Below are 14,814 nucleotides of genomic sequence, written 5' to 3'. Positions count from 1 at the left end.
GGGTTGAGCAGCCTAGACTGCTTGTGTTTGCTCCTACGGGTGCTCTTGTGAAGAACAGATGCTCTGGATGCACTCTCCCAAATGCTGGAGTCTGCTATGGGCTCCTGATGTGTTTTTGTTTATTTGTTTTGGGCTGGTTGTGGGCTTGAACTCTAGGTTTGGGTGCTGTCCCTCAGTTTTTCAGCTCAAGGCTGGCACCCTACCGTTTGAGCCACAGCACCACTTCTGACCCTTTTTGCTTTTGTGATGCTGAGGAATCAGATCCAGGGCCTCATACATCCAAGACTATCACTCTATTGCTGAGCCGCCTTAACAGTCTGACCTCCTGCTTACTATCAGGTACTGGCAGCCTGTGTTGCCCAATTCCCAGTCTAGGGTATATGGGTGGAGTTTTGGTGGGGTTTGGGCTTCTCTTGTCCTGGGCCTCCAGGTCTTTTGTTGTCACAGGCGTGCTTCCCGGGGGAGTGTTGTTTCCTGGTTTTCTCCCCTCTGTTGAGGCGTATGCTCAGCTTTTTACTTCAATTGGGAGGAGTTGGTTGTGTTGTTCAGGCGCCGGGTCCCCGGGCCTGGTTCCGGCCCCAGCCTGGAGCACGCTTGTTAGGCCTGTGCTGATGTGTATACCACCTAGGTTATACAGCCTGGAGCGCATTCGTTAGGCCTGTGCTGATGTGTATACCACCTAGGTTATACAGCCTGGGGGACACAGTTCAAATTTCTTCTACTGTTGGTAGTCTTGACCCAGGGGCGCTGTTCCTGGCTTGGGCATTTAAGCTCCCTTCCAGGGGTGCTCTTGCTCTAGCCTGGCCAGCTGAGTGTGCTCCACGGGCTGGTGGAGCTCTCAAACAGTTCCCAGTTTTAGTGGGTCCTGTGGTCCGGGTGCTGGGGTAGGGAGTCTAGGTCAGGGTCTGGGGATTCCCTCCAGCTCTGGTCTCCCTTGAGGGATACACTTCCCCTGTGGGGTACTCACCCTGGAGCTGGTTGTTTCTGTGTGGTGTAGGTCGTCAGTTGTTGTTGCAATCCGGGCTGGGTTGGGCGGTGGTGGCTCTGTGTGATTCTTTTCTGTCTCTGCCTCTGTCGAAGCTGTCGGGTCAAGAGTGTCCACGCTCAGGCAGCTTCTTCTCCGTACCTCTGGGGCCCGAGTGACCCCGCCGGGTCATTGCGATCGTGATCGGGTGGGCGGGTGGTCTGCAGACAGGACCCTTTGTCGCGCTGCTGGCACCTAGCGGCTTTGGCGGGATGGAACCTCTCTGCTCGGGTGGAGAGTGCTGGATCGTTGCGATCGCGATCAGGCAGGCTGGGTGGTCTGCCGACAGGTCCTTTTGTCACTCTGCTGATGCCGAGCGGCTTTGGCGGGATGGAGCCTCTCTGCTCCGGTGGAGAGTGAGGGGTGGGGGTGGGATCCTCGTGGAGACTCCTGGCTGGTAGGTTTCTCTGTTCCTGGCGATCTGCTGTTCTGCAAACCAGTACCTGATGTTCTGAAAGCGGCCCCCTGTGTCTCTGCTGTGTCTCTGGGGCTCCCACAGCCCCCGCCGGGCAGGCTGGCCGGTGGCTTGGCGCACTGCCGCGCGGCCAGTAAAGGTTGGGGGAGGGGTCTTCGCTTTTCTCTGTTTTGAAATTCTTCTTTTCCTCTCTTTCTTTTTTTGTTATTCTCCGCCTCTGGTTTTTCTCTGAGTGTTTGTCTTTTTGCTGTTGTCGGTCTCTTGGGGAGATTAAGCGTTGGAACTCGAACTCTCTTTTTGGTTGGAGAGAGCTGTGGCGTTTCCCTACTGCCCCGTCGCCATCTTGGTCCCCCCTCAGGAGTACATTTCTTATCAAGCATTGTTGCCTCCTCTTTGTTTCCCCTCCAATCCCTTCCCATACTCCCCTTCCCCCCACCTGATCTACCCCCCACACCACACCAAAGTTGTAAAGTTCGTTTTTCGACATAACTACTTGTACATCTCATTATTGCAATGGGTCCACCTGTATCCCTAGTTAAACAATTTGTTTTTTCCCTTCCCTTCCACAAATACCAACATAAAATACAGTGAAAGCATGGGTTATACGGTGGGGAAGGGACATACAAAGCAACAAAGAAATAAACTTATAATATGTTAGAAACAATTGCATGAAAGGAAAAAAAAACAAAAAAACATTTGAATATTTATCTTGGGGTTCATTCCCCTAACATCATCTTATCTGACCTTTACTGCTTGACTCAGACATATACTAGTTATTGCAAATAAGGGAAACCATTGAAATAGCACAAAGACATCATTGGACATGAGATAACACGTGTTTCAGAGACAACTTAGTAAAGACAAAATATGGAATTTAAATGACTTATAAAAACATTATCCATGTACATATGGCCATATAAGATGGTGTTAAGTGAAATGAACCCCAAGATAGGGACACAATTTATTGTTTCTTTTTTTTGCGGGGGGGTCCGGTCGTGGGGCTTGAACTCTGGGCCTGGGTGCTGTCCCTCAGCTCTTCAGCTCAAGGCTAGTGCTCTACCACTTGAGCCACAGTGCCACTTCCAGCTTTTTTCTTTTTGCTTATGTGGTGCTGAGGAATTGAACCCAGGGCCTCATGCATGCAAGGCAAGCTCTCTACCACTGAGCTACCTTCCCAGCCCCAACTTGTTTCTTTCTTGCTATTGTTTCCTACTCATGCTGGATTTGAACTGCAACCCTCAGATCTCAGCCTCCTGAGTAGCTAGCCACTGGCACATGGTTTAAGATCACATTTCTAACAGTGTACACTCAGGATCTGTAATGTGTATCTTCATCTATCTTTATATGAATCCTTGAGTTAAAAATATGGGCTAGAACTTAGACTTCACACTCAAAAAATATTTCTAGTTTAAAAGTTGATACTCCTGGGGTGGGAAGGTGGCTCAGTGGTAGAGCACTTGCCTTGCATGCCTGAGGCCCTGAGTTCGATTCCTCAGCACCACATAAGCAAAAAGAAAAAAGCTGGCAGTGGTGCTGTGGCTCAAGTGGTAGAGTGCTAGCCTTGAGCTGAAGAGCTGAGGGACAGCGCCCAGGCCCAGAGTTCAGGCCCCATGACCGGATCAAAAAAAAAAAAAAAAAAGTTGATACTCCTGGAAAAATAAAACCTAAGAATATAAAGGAGTCTGGAAAGTTGAGTGTGCATCCAGCCTGGGAAGAACAGTCTCTGAGACACTATCTATAATTAACCAACCAAAAACCTCGATTGGAAGGTTGCCTCAAGTGATGGAATACTAGTCATGAGCAAGATTGTTGAATAAGAGCTTGAGGATTTTGCATACAAACATACACATACACACAGAGACACTTCTATGTGCAAACACACATACACAAATGAAACAACTCTCAGAATGTGCAGAAAAGTTAGAAAACAATAGAAAATATGTCCTGAGTAAGACTAGATCAAATGATAATTTTTACTATGAGAAAGTCCTCAAGTGAACTTTCTTCAAAAATGTTTGAGTATATTACATAGGTAGGGACCAGAGATAGTAAGAAAGTCAAGTAATCATTATTAAAGGGATCAGATCCAATGAGGAATGAATCAGAGACCCCTGCAGGTGCATCTGAAAATGTTCATATACTGTGTCAAATATTAGAACATCTTTGAAAATAGTACATAAACAGTCTGAGCAGTCAGTCTAGTGAATAATATCATTGGAGAAGTTCAGAATTGCTAGTCTGTATCTAGATTAAATAAACCAACAAACTATGGCAGGGCAATGTGATACAAGCCTGGAATTCTAGCACTCAGACTAAGACAGGAGATTAGAGAGTGTAATTACATAGTGATACCTTCCCTGGACCAGGTAGTATAATTTTGTCTCAATGAAACATACCAAATAACAAGAAAGGGATTCACAGTTAGAAGTTTGGGATAATTTTGTCATTATGTTTTGAGAAGTCGTTTCCTATTGAAATGTAAGTCATATATAATCTTCAGTTGTGTTTTTAATACTCTCTTCTTTACAGAATATTCCTAGATGTGAAATGGCTCATGATTTCCCAACCAAAAATTTGAAAAAGTAAGTATCATTCTGTTGGATTCCAAAGAAATCTTGAAGGCTTACAAAAGTTTAAACCTGGAGAAATAGCAAAGTTCATCTAATGTAAGACTTTGTAGACCTTGCTAAATTAGAATTTAGATTTAAAATAAATATTTTGGTTTTGTTTGTAATTTCATATTCTATAGAATACTACAAAATTCTTTTTAAGTAGAGGGTTTAATTGACAAATTCACAAATGATTCTGGCATTCTATTTGCCTAAAATATTCTTTCAAGCAAGGTATAATTAGAACTTAGTTAATACATAATTCCAGCAGTTCATGTATAAAATGATAACGTGAATAATCTGGACAGAGTTGCCGACAAATGGATGATACCAATTTATAAATTTAGAAAAAGCAACTTTTTGAGGCTTTGGTGTAACATGGTGTGAAGAGAGCAAGTGTGTGACATCTTGGTTCTTCTATCTATTTGTAACACAGGAAGCAATTTCCTTAATTATGTGCCTCTGTATACAATGAGAAAAATGCTAGGGTTGGGGTTTGTTTTTATTTTGTTTTTGTTTTTTGTTTTGTCCTAGGGCTTGAACTCTTGGCCTGGCCATTCTCTCTGAGCCTGTTTTTGCTCAAGGCTCATGCCCTACCACTTCAACCTCAGTGTCACTTGTGTCTGGCTTTTCTTGAGCAGTTTATTGGAGAAAAGAATCTAAGGAAACTTCCTGCCTGGGTGGGCTTTGAACCATAATCTTCCGATCTTAGTCTCTGGAATATCTATAATAGATTAAAAATAAATATAAATATTTGCAAGTGTTCTGATTTCAAGAATACTACTGGGGGGGAAATGTTGCAGCAAAGTTTAGTGTAGTGTTCTTTCCACAAGAGGAAGGGCATCACATTAGCAGAAGTGTAGTATTTTTTCACAATAATGATAAGCTAGTCATATTGTAAGTTTAGGGAATATTAACATGCACATTACAAGTTGGAAACTGTTGGGTTAGGATAACTTTATGACATAAAAGTGTGGGATTGTTGGTCATAGAAATAATAGCTTACTCTGATGAACAAATGTTTACTCTTGAGGAATTAATTATTACAGATATTTTATAGTTTTATCCTCTAGCAGAATGTGGCTATTTTTTCTGTTGACTTCTCAATATGTACCACCCCATTGGAATTTGCATCTATTGCAGAATTAAGTAACATGCAAACAGGTACTGTTTTGAATGTCTCTGGTACAGAACGTTCAGAATTTGAAAATGAGTAGTTAGTAGTCATAGGAATTTTGAAGAAAATATGTATTTTGTCCTCTTATTCAGTTTTAAAAGTTAGCAGTTTCCATAGAATTAAACTTTTCTGTTTTACTATGGGACAATACTAAAATTATGTTTTTTTCAATATAATGGCAAGTATATTGTGAAAATATTGGATAACATTCAAGTTGATGACCCTCTGAAAAGAAGGGGTAATGAATTCAAATAGATGCCAAATAGTGTTCATTTTTTAAAAAGTTAATACACATAGAATAATTTTACTATACCAATACAGTGAAATTATATTTTATGTGCTTATTTTTTTATTTAATTTTATTGTCAAGGTGATGTATTGAAGGAGTTGCAGTAACTGTAAGGTAGTAAATACATAACATGTCGAACTTTTTTACCTCCCCCCTCATTTTTCTCACACTTTTCCTTCACTCCAATACCCCTCACAAATTGTAATGTAAATTTCCAACATATTGTCTTGTGAGTATTGCTATTGCACTGGTTTGCCCTTTGTCTCATCATTTTGTTGTTCCTCTTCCCTTGACAAATTAAGATAAATGTATATACAATACACAGGGTCCTGAAATCAAATACAGCAGGGAATAAAACATAGGGGAAAAACACAAATGAAAAAAAAGAAATCACATTGTACATTAAAAACAACAACCACAAAGAAAAACCTCTGTTTCCATATCTAGGAGTTCATTTTGCTCAGCATGATCTTATATGATCATATATACATAGCTATTGAGCCATTCTGCTCATCTGCTAGGACTATGTTAGACATTTCTTACTTATTACATGAGGGAAACCATGAAATCTGTTTCTTTGTGTCTTGCTTATTTTACTTAGGATTTTTCCAAGTCTTTCCATTTTCTTATGAATTGGAAGCATAGAATTCCACCATATATATATATATATACCACATTTTGCCGATTCATTCATCTATTGAGAGGCATATTGGTTTAAAACATGCTTGCATGTAAGTATCAATTAGGGTCATTCAAAAATGACAGATGCCACCAGACATACTAAAATCATGATTTCTAAGTAAGATAGGATTTTATGGTGGTACAAGTGTTGAGATATCTGGATGAGTCTAATCTTGCACTGAATTAGGCAGGAAGATATCCAATATCATATGGGATAAAAATGGTAGTGAGAAGATATTCCCTTGAGAAAGATATAGGAGGCTGCCAGAAGTATGAAGAAATTCAGATAATTTTGAAGGATTTAGAATTGCAAGCTATATATGTCTCTTTAAGTGGAAAGGCAAAAGAAGGGGAAGAAAATAAAATAACAGAAAGCAGATAATTGTCCCAACTTACAGTATAAAAAGACATAACCTATAACTTCCACGGTAAAGAAAGACCAATATAATACATCCCACTTAATTTAGATACATGGAAAATATTTACTTGGCTTTTCCTACTTTAATGCTCCAAAATAAATGAAGACTTATAAGAAAAGCTATGTGATTGTCATTACTTCAACCTGAACACTAATTGTGATGAGCCCTTTTTTCTCAGTATGCTCTTGGAAAATACTCCCTAAATTGATGATGTTGTGGCTGATTAGAGTCAGCGTAATGGGCTTCTGCTTGTATGATAGTCCCAGAATGTTTTAATGCAGTTTTTTCTCAAGGTATCCAACATATTGTCTGATGCTGTACTTTGAACACACCCTCACACCTAAGCACATTATTTGAAATTGTACCTCAGCATTTCTTTGGCACATTCTACTTTGTGCCTTTGTCTTTTTTGCATGTTCCTTTTGATTTCACAGTTGCTCTATTTCCATTTCATCTGTACAAACTGCTAAGAACATTGTTCATCTACTGTGAAGACTCAGGGTCTATGTTGAGGGGGCAGAATGATGCAGGCTCCAGCCTCGGGATTGTCTGAGGACTGTGTTTGGGATTAGGAAAGCTCTTGGAATGCCAGGCTAGAGAGGGAAAATGTTCTCTCTCCCTATCTCCAGACACATGTCACAGATTCCTGAGAGCTGAGGAAGTGGCTCTTCTGCTTGCTTAAGCATAGATGAACAGCTGGACAAGCATTTTCCTGAGATTGGAGAAGTGGTTTGAGCTTGCTCTAAAATAGTTTAGATAATAATATACCTAGACATTGTCTCATAGGTTAAGTAAAAATGTATCTGTGGAAATTTTTTGTGTGAATGTTTTCTAACCACATCTTGGCAAAGATTATGCTTGCTTGTCTTTAAATACCCACTAACAATAAAACACAGCATGCAGTGGCAATTGCTGTTTGCACACTGCATCCCCTGTGTCCTGATGATTTCATGACCCTTACCCAGGGACCTCAATGCACTAGACATTGACAATCTACCACTTCTTGTTTGCACACACCCATTCTATGTATGAAGGTACTTTGTCCATGTTAACCAATAGGGTAGTACTCACTTTCTGAGGAGAAAAGTTCCACAGTATAACTCTATGTCCACATTAAAGGGTGTAGAATTTAAAGCGTTTTGAGACAAACACTGATATTTGAATTGGAAGGCTCCTTAGGGATATTTTCTTGGAGCTCATTAGTTTACCCAGGAGAAATATAAATATCCACACACTTTGGAACTAATTAGTACGTAACTGAATTAACACTAGATCCTAGACATTGTGTTATTACAAGTCACCATTGTAGACATTGTGTTATTACAAGTCACCATTGTATTATTGTTACATCAGAATCCTTCCCTACTTGCATATGTGTATCAGAAAATGAAAGAAAGGCATTAAAGCAAAATGTCTTATTTTTTAGGCATTTAATCCTTGTGGGGAGGGTAATGTCTGAACTCTTCCATTCAATAAAAGCTTGAAGTTTATAAGAGCATTTCCTACATACAAGAATTTGTGGCAGGTTGATTGGCAGGGTTATTTCAGCATGGAGATATCCCTAACAAGAATTAGATTTAAGGGGCTGGGAAGGTGGCTCAGTGGTAGAGCGCTTGCCTTGCATGCCTGAGGCCCTGGGTTCGATTCCTCAGCACCACATAAGCAAAAAGAAAAAAGCTGGAGTGGCACTGTGGCTCAAGTGGTACAGTGCTAGCTTTGAGCTGAAGAGCTGAGGGACAGCGCCCAGGCCCAGAGTTCAGGCCCCCATGTCCGGACCCCCCCCCAAAAAAGAATTAGATTTAAATAGAGCATATGGCAGTTATGACATCTCAATGGCTACTGAGGCATTTTCTATTCTAAAGAAGAATCAATTTGAGGAGTCTTCAGTAACATCAGTAAAACTGTAAGTTCAACCTAATACTTGATGTTACTTGTTCTACATTTATAATGAATAGGCTGATAAGATGTCCAAACATATCTAATGATATTTCTATAAAATCCCAAACTGATGTGGATACATGGGTCACTCTTTGGAACTGTAGGGCAAATTAGGCTTGTCTTTGCTGTAGTTCAATCCATAATCTCCTGGCCAGTCTTCAAAAATATTCACAGAATATCTCTAAGTAAAGGTCATGACAGTTACATCTGTATAATACTTCTAAGATCAGGATAAGAGCATTTGTTCCCAACATTTAAAATCAACAGGATCTGTTGAATTCATGGATCTAGAGTTTTATTTCATATCTCAAAATTTTATCAATATGACTTACATCTCTACCAGTTCACCAAAACACTGTTCTTATTGAACTTGTCTATGTCCTTTTAGTTTTCAAATCCAAATAGCATATTTCCTTCAATACCTCTGTAAGTTTTGACCTTTTCTTCCTGCAAATTCTTTCCTTTCTTTACTTCTGTAAATCTGTTTTTATTACTTTCTTGTTTCCTTATTTATCTCTTTCTTCCAATCTTGTCCACACTGGTGCTCAAATTGCTTACACTTATGTCATAACTTTTCTTTTCCTCTTCCCTTTAATAATACCCCCAATTTTATCATTCTTTTTCATATTCATGGTCGAGGATATTTTGATGATGTCTAAAAAGATCTATTGGGCTGGGAAGGTAGCTCAGTGGTAGAGCGCTTGACTTGCATGCATGAGGCCCTGGGTTCGATTCCCCAGCACCACAGAAGCAAAAAGAAAAAAAGCCAGAAGTGACACTGTGGCTCAAGTGGTAGAGCGCTAGCCTTGAGCTGAAGAGCTGAGGGACAGCGCCCAGGCCCAGAGTTCAGGCCCCACGACCGGACCCAAAAATAAAAATAAAAATAAATAAAAAGATATATCTTTGCATCTGTTTAATATAAACTTTAGAACTATCAGAGAGTTTTTTCCCCTAAATCCATCATTTTCACCTGTAATCCTTATCACCAAGAATATCACTAACACATTTGCCTGGTCATAGATGTAGAACCCTTTAGATTTCTTCTTATCCTTCTACTCCCACCCATTAGATACGATGAATGATCAAGATGTTCTCAGTTTCTGTCACTAATATGATTTCTTGTTTTGTTTGTTTGTTTTTGTTTTTGTTGGTCGTGGGGCTTGTACTCTGGGCCTGGGTACCGTCCCTGTGCTCTTCAGCTCAAGGCGAGCACTCTACCTCTTGAGCCACAGCACCACTTTGGGTTTTCTAGTGGTATTTATTGGAGATCAGAGTTTCATGGAATTTTCTGCCTGGGCTGGCTTTGAACCGTGATCCTCAGATCTCAGCCTCTTGAGTAGATAGGATTACAGGAATGAGCCACTGGCACCCAGCACTAATATGATTTCTATGTACTCCTTTTTATGCCCCTGACACAAGTCTGTTTCATGTACTCATCACTGGTCACCTAGTCTTAAACAACTTTTTACAAAGTATGTTTTTTTCCCCATAGTCTTTTCATATTGATCCTCTCCATCACCAAATTACTGCTCCTTGTAAGCATGCAGAGGGAAGAGCTCAGACACAAATTCTAGTATCATTATTTACTCACTATATTGACTGTTGGGCCTTGCATTTCTCATCTGTAAATGGATGTAATCTACCAGAAATATTGAGGAATACATTTGCTTACTCCTAGAGCAAGAAAAAAGAAAAGTGAAGAGTCCTTACATTTTCCACCTTAGCTTACAAATAAGGAAAGAATCAAATTCAGTTTGTTGGTATAAAGTCACAAATTGTTTCATCCAGAAGTAAAAATAAATTTTACCTCCTGGATCTAAGGCCTGTGTCCTTTTAAGGCACCTACAGATATGTAAGTGGTATTATGTAAATTGGGTCATGTGTCTACATCTGTATTGAAGAACATACTCAACATATCATTGGAAAACATTGGTTATTGAATATTATCTATATAAGAATGTTACTTGAACTAATCACACTAAGTTGAAAACTAATTGTACTCCATCAAAATTTTTCTTACTGCTTTATCTGTTGCCAAGTGTTCTTCATCAATTTATACACAGATTTTCTCCAGTGAACTGGATAGAAACTGAAACTGACCAAGGATTTCTGCCTAATGAGTGAAGCATGCTTGAGGCATGTGTTGTTACCTTCTAGGAATAGATAAACAAGCCACTGGCTATGTAGGTGGTGAAAGGCTTTCTCCTAAGTTCCCAAGGCTAGAACAAACAAGATCATTTGATAACAAAGCACTCAGCTTATTATATTTTATCTATGTGGGATAATCAACATGTAGAAATAAACGATTTTATTTACAAGCAAACAATTCCACCAAAAAAAGTGAGTATACATTAGAGAGACTTCAAGAATAACATTAGGGTTTTTACTGTCTCACCTGATTATGTGATTGTATTTCTTGATATTGAAACTCTCCTCTTGTTTCTTATTGTATGTAATCCAATGCTGTTTATTACTATGTATTCAATGTGGGAAATCTAGCTTCAAAGATGTCTAAAAATTTTTCCTTTTAAATCATATCATTGTCATTATCAGGGTACACTGTAGTCATCATCATCTTCAACAAAATTATTATTAGCATCATAAGTGCTAATTATTGAAAGTCTGATATGTGTCTATGATTTTGTATTATTTGTATTTTTATTAATAATTTTAATATTACCACTGTGCATGCATCCATGTTAAATTTTTGAATAAATAAAGAAACAAAAAAACTAAACCATAACAGATAGCTTGACTATGTGATTATAACAAATTATTGGACAGATTTTTGAAGCATTGCACATTCCTAACCAGTATGAATTAACTTCCTCTCTCCCTGTCATTCCACACAAATATTTAAGGGTTTGAACAGAATTTTTTCAAGTAATATACTATAAATGTTACTATAACATTATGTGTATATCTAAAATTACATTGAAAATAATATACTCTACTTTCTAGTGAAATATTAGTCATTTTACTCTAGGAAACTTTTGGAAAAATAGATTGTATATCTTCGAAATGAAAAAGATAAAAAATAGTAGCATAAAAGTTTTATAGGGATGGGCTGGGAAGATGGCTCAGTGGTAGAGTGCTTGCCTTGCATGCATGAGGCCCTGGTTTTGATTCCTCAGCACCACATAAGCAAAAAAGAAAAAAGCTGGAAGTGGCACTGTGGCTCAAGTGGTAGAGCGCTAGCCTTGAGCTGAAGAGCTGAGGAACAACGCCCAGCCCCAGAGTTCAGGCCCCACAACCGGACCCAAAAAAAGTTTTAGAGGGAGTCTGTCTTCAAAAATATGTGTGTGTGTGTGTGTGTGTGTGTGTGTATAAATGTTATGTGTAGAAAGACATACATTTTTAGAGGGAATTTGTCATCAGCATATATATATATACCTAAATTTATGTATAGAATTATGTGCACTATAGTGAAACAAACATCTTAAAACATAATTAAAATTTTAAAAAAAATTATCAAACTAAGTGCCAGTAACTCACGTCTATAATTCTAGCTAGTCTGGTGGCTGAGATCTAACAATTGTTTTCACATCTACCCCGGACAGAAAAGTACTTGTTAGATCCTTATCTCCAATTAACCACTCAAAAACAGAAATTAGCCCTGTGCTTCAAGTTGTGCAGTGCTGGCCTTGAGCACAAAAAGGCTTAGGGACAATGCCCAGGCCTTGAAAACAACAACAACAACAACATGTATCACATTAATTTCACAAACGCATCTTTTAACTGCTGTGAACATCTTTTAGAAACATGAATATATGCCCCTGGAAAATGTTAAGTAAAAAAGATAGAATATTTACGTCTATGTTAAAGAAATGACTATTTAGATTGTTTAAGATATTTAGGTAATGATTAGGAATTAAGAATAATGATAGGTAATAATTGGGACTGGCCTTTTATTCTATTTTATGATAGTAATAAAATGATATTTTAATGATTATATAAAATTACTCTTGTTTGGTATTTGAATTATAATAAGTGATAAACATTTTTAGAAGTTTTATTATTGTGAAAATTCCGTACAGAGGCATTACAATTACATGGGCAAGGTAATGAGTATATTTCTTTTCAACCATTGTTACCTCCTCCTTTGTTTCCCCTACACATCCCTTCCATATCTCCCCACACTGATCCCCACTTGCTCCCTCCCACATCCCCTGGCCAAAGTTGTAAAGTTCGTTTTTCGACATAACAAAAATAACCCCAGCTTTCACTGTATTTGATGCTGGTATAATTTGTGGAGGTGAAGGGAAAAAAACAAATCGTTTAAATAGGAATACAGGTGAAATCATTACATCAATGAGATGTACCAGTTGTTATGTTGAAAAATGAACTTTACAACTTTGGTGGGGGGGATGGGGATCGGGTAAGGAGGGGTCTGAGAAGGGGTGGAAAGAAGAAACAAAGGAGGAAGCAACAATGCTTGATAAGAAATGTACTCATTATATTGCTCATGTAATCATAATCCATCTGTACGGTATTTTCACAATAAAAAAAATACCTCTCAGTTCTATCTCTCAACATTACCGGACTTAACTCACCAATTAAGCGACAAAGATTGTCTAATTGGACTACAAAGCAAGATCCTTCTATCTGCTGCCTTCAGGACCACACCTTGCCCATAAAAACAAACACATTTTCAAAGTGAAAGACTGGAATAAAATCTACCAAGCAAATGACCCCCATAAACAGGCGGGAGTTGCAATCCTAATATCAGATAAAATAGACTTCAAATTAAAATTAGTTAGAAGAGAAAAAGAAGGTCGCTACATACTAATTAAGGGATCGCCCTTCAGGAGCATATTACAATTCTAAATATCTATTTGCCAAACAACAGAGCACCCAAATTTCTCCAAGAAACACTGCTTTCCCTCAAATCCCACATAGATCCAAAGACATTATTGTTGGGGACTTTAACACACAACTATCCCCACTAGATAGATCAACTCGGCAAAAACTCAATAAAGAAACTGCAGATCTAAACAACTGAAAGGATCAACTAGATTTAACAGACATCTACCGAATATTTCACCCAGCAGCATCAGAATACACGTTTTTCTCAGCAGCACAAAGAACATTTTGCAAAATAGAAACATTTTAGGTCACAAAGCAAACCTCCAAATTCAGGAATATTGAAGTTATACCTTGCATTTTCTCAGACCACAAGGAAATAAAATTAGAATTCAACACCAAAAGCTACCAAAGAAAGTCCTGTAACACTTGGATGCTGAACAACACACTGTTGAATCACCAGTAAGTCATGTAAGAGATTAGAAAGGAAATTCAAATGTTCATGATATTCAACAAAAAGGAACACACAAATTACTAGCTCCCCTGGGACACAGAAAAGGCAGTACTCAGAAGCAAGTTGGAGAGATCTGAAACCAACAATTTAATGAGACATCTGAAACTCCTTGAAAAAGAGCAGCAATATAAACCCCAATCCAGTTGATGGAAAGAAATAATTAAATTTAAATCAGAATTAAATGAATTAGAATCCAAATAAAACATAGAAAGATTCAATAAAACAATGAGTTGGTTCTTTGAAAAAATTAACAAAATTGACAGACCCTTCGCAAATCTTATCAGAAAAAGATGAGAACACACCCAAATAAATAAACTCAGAGATGAGAATGGAAACCACCAGAGAAACAACCAAGATTCAGAACATTATAAGGGAATACTTCTCAAAACTATGCTAATAAGTTTGAGAACTTGGCAGAAATGGACCTTTTCCTAGCAAATATCAACATGCTGAAACTAAACCAAGATGAGTTAAACCATTTTAACAGGCCCATATCAAGCATTGAGATAGAAACAGCAATAAGAGAAGTCCCATCTAAGAAAAGCCCAAGACCACACAGATTTACAGCAGAATTCTACAAGGCCTTCAAAGCAGAGCTCACACCAATAGCCCTTCAATGAAACTCAAAGAGAAAGTTCACTACTGAACTCATTCTATGAAGACATCATAACCCTCATCCTAAAACCAGGCAGGGACTCATCAAAGAAAGAGAACGATAGACCCGTTTCTTTGATGAACATTGATGCAAAACTTCTCAACAAAATTTTGGCCAATTGACTTCAACAATTCATCCAAAAAATCATACACCACATCAAACAGGATTCATTTCAGGGATGCAAAGCTGGGTCAATATACGCAAATCAATTAATATAATTCATCACATTAACAGGAGCAAGGATAAGAACCACATGGTTATCTCAATAGATGCAGAAAAGGCATTTGACA

This window comes from Dipodomys merriami, unplaced genomic scaffold (assembly GCF_024711535.1).
Source record: "Dipodomys merriami isolate MVZ:Mamm:240054 unplaced genomic scaffold, mDipMer1.0.p SCAF_75, whole genome shotgun sequence".
NCBI classification, from domain to species: domain Eukaryota; kingdom Metazoa; phylum Chordata; class Mammalia; order Rodentia; family Heteromyidae; genus Dipodomys; species Dipodomys merriami.
This window is presented reverse-complemented; position numbering follows the sequence as displayed.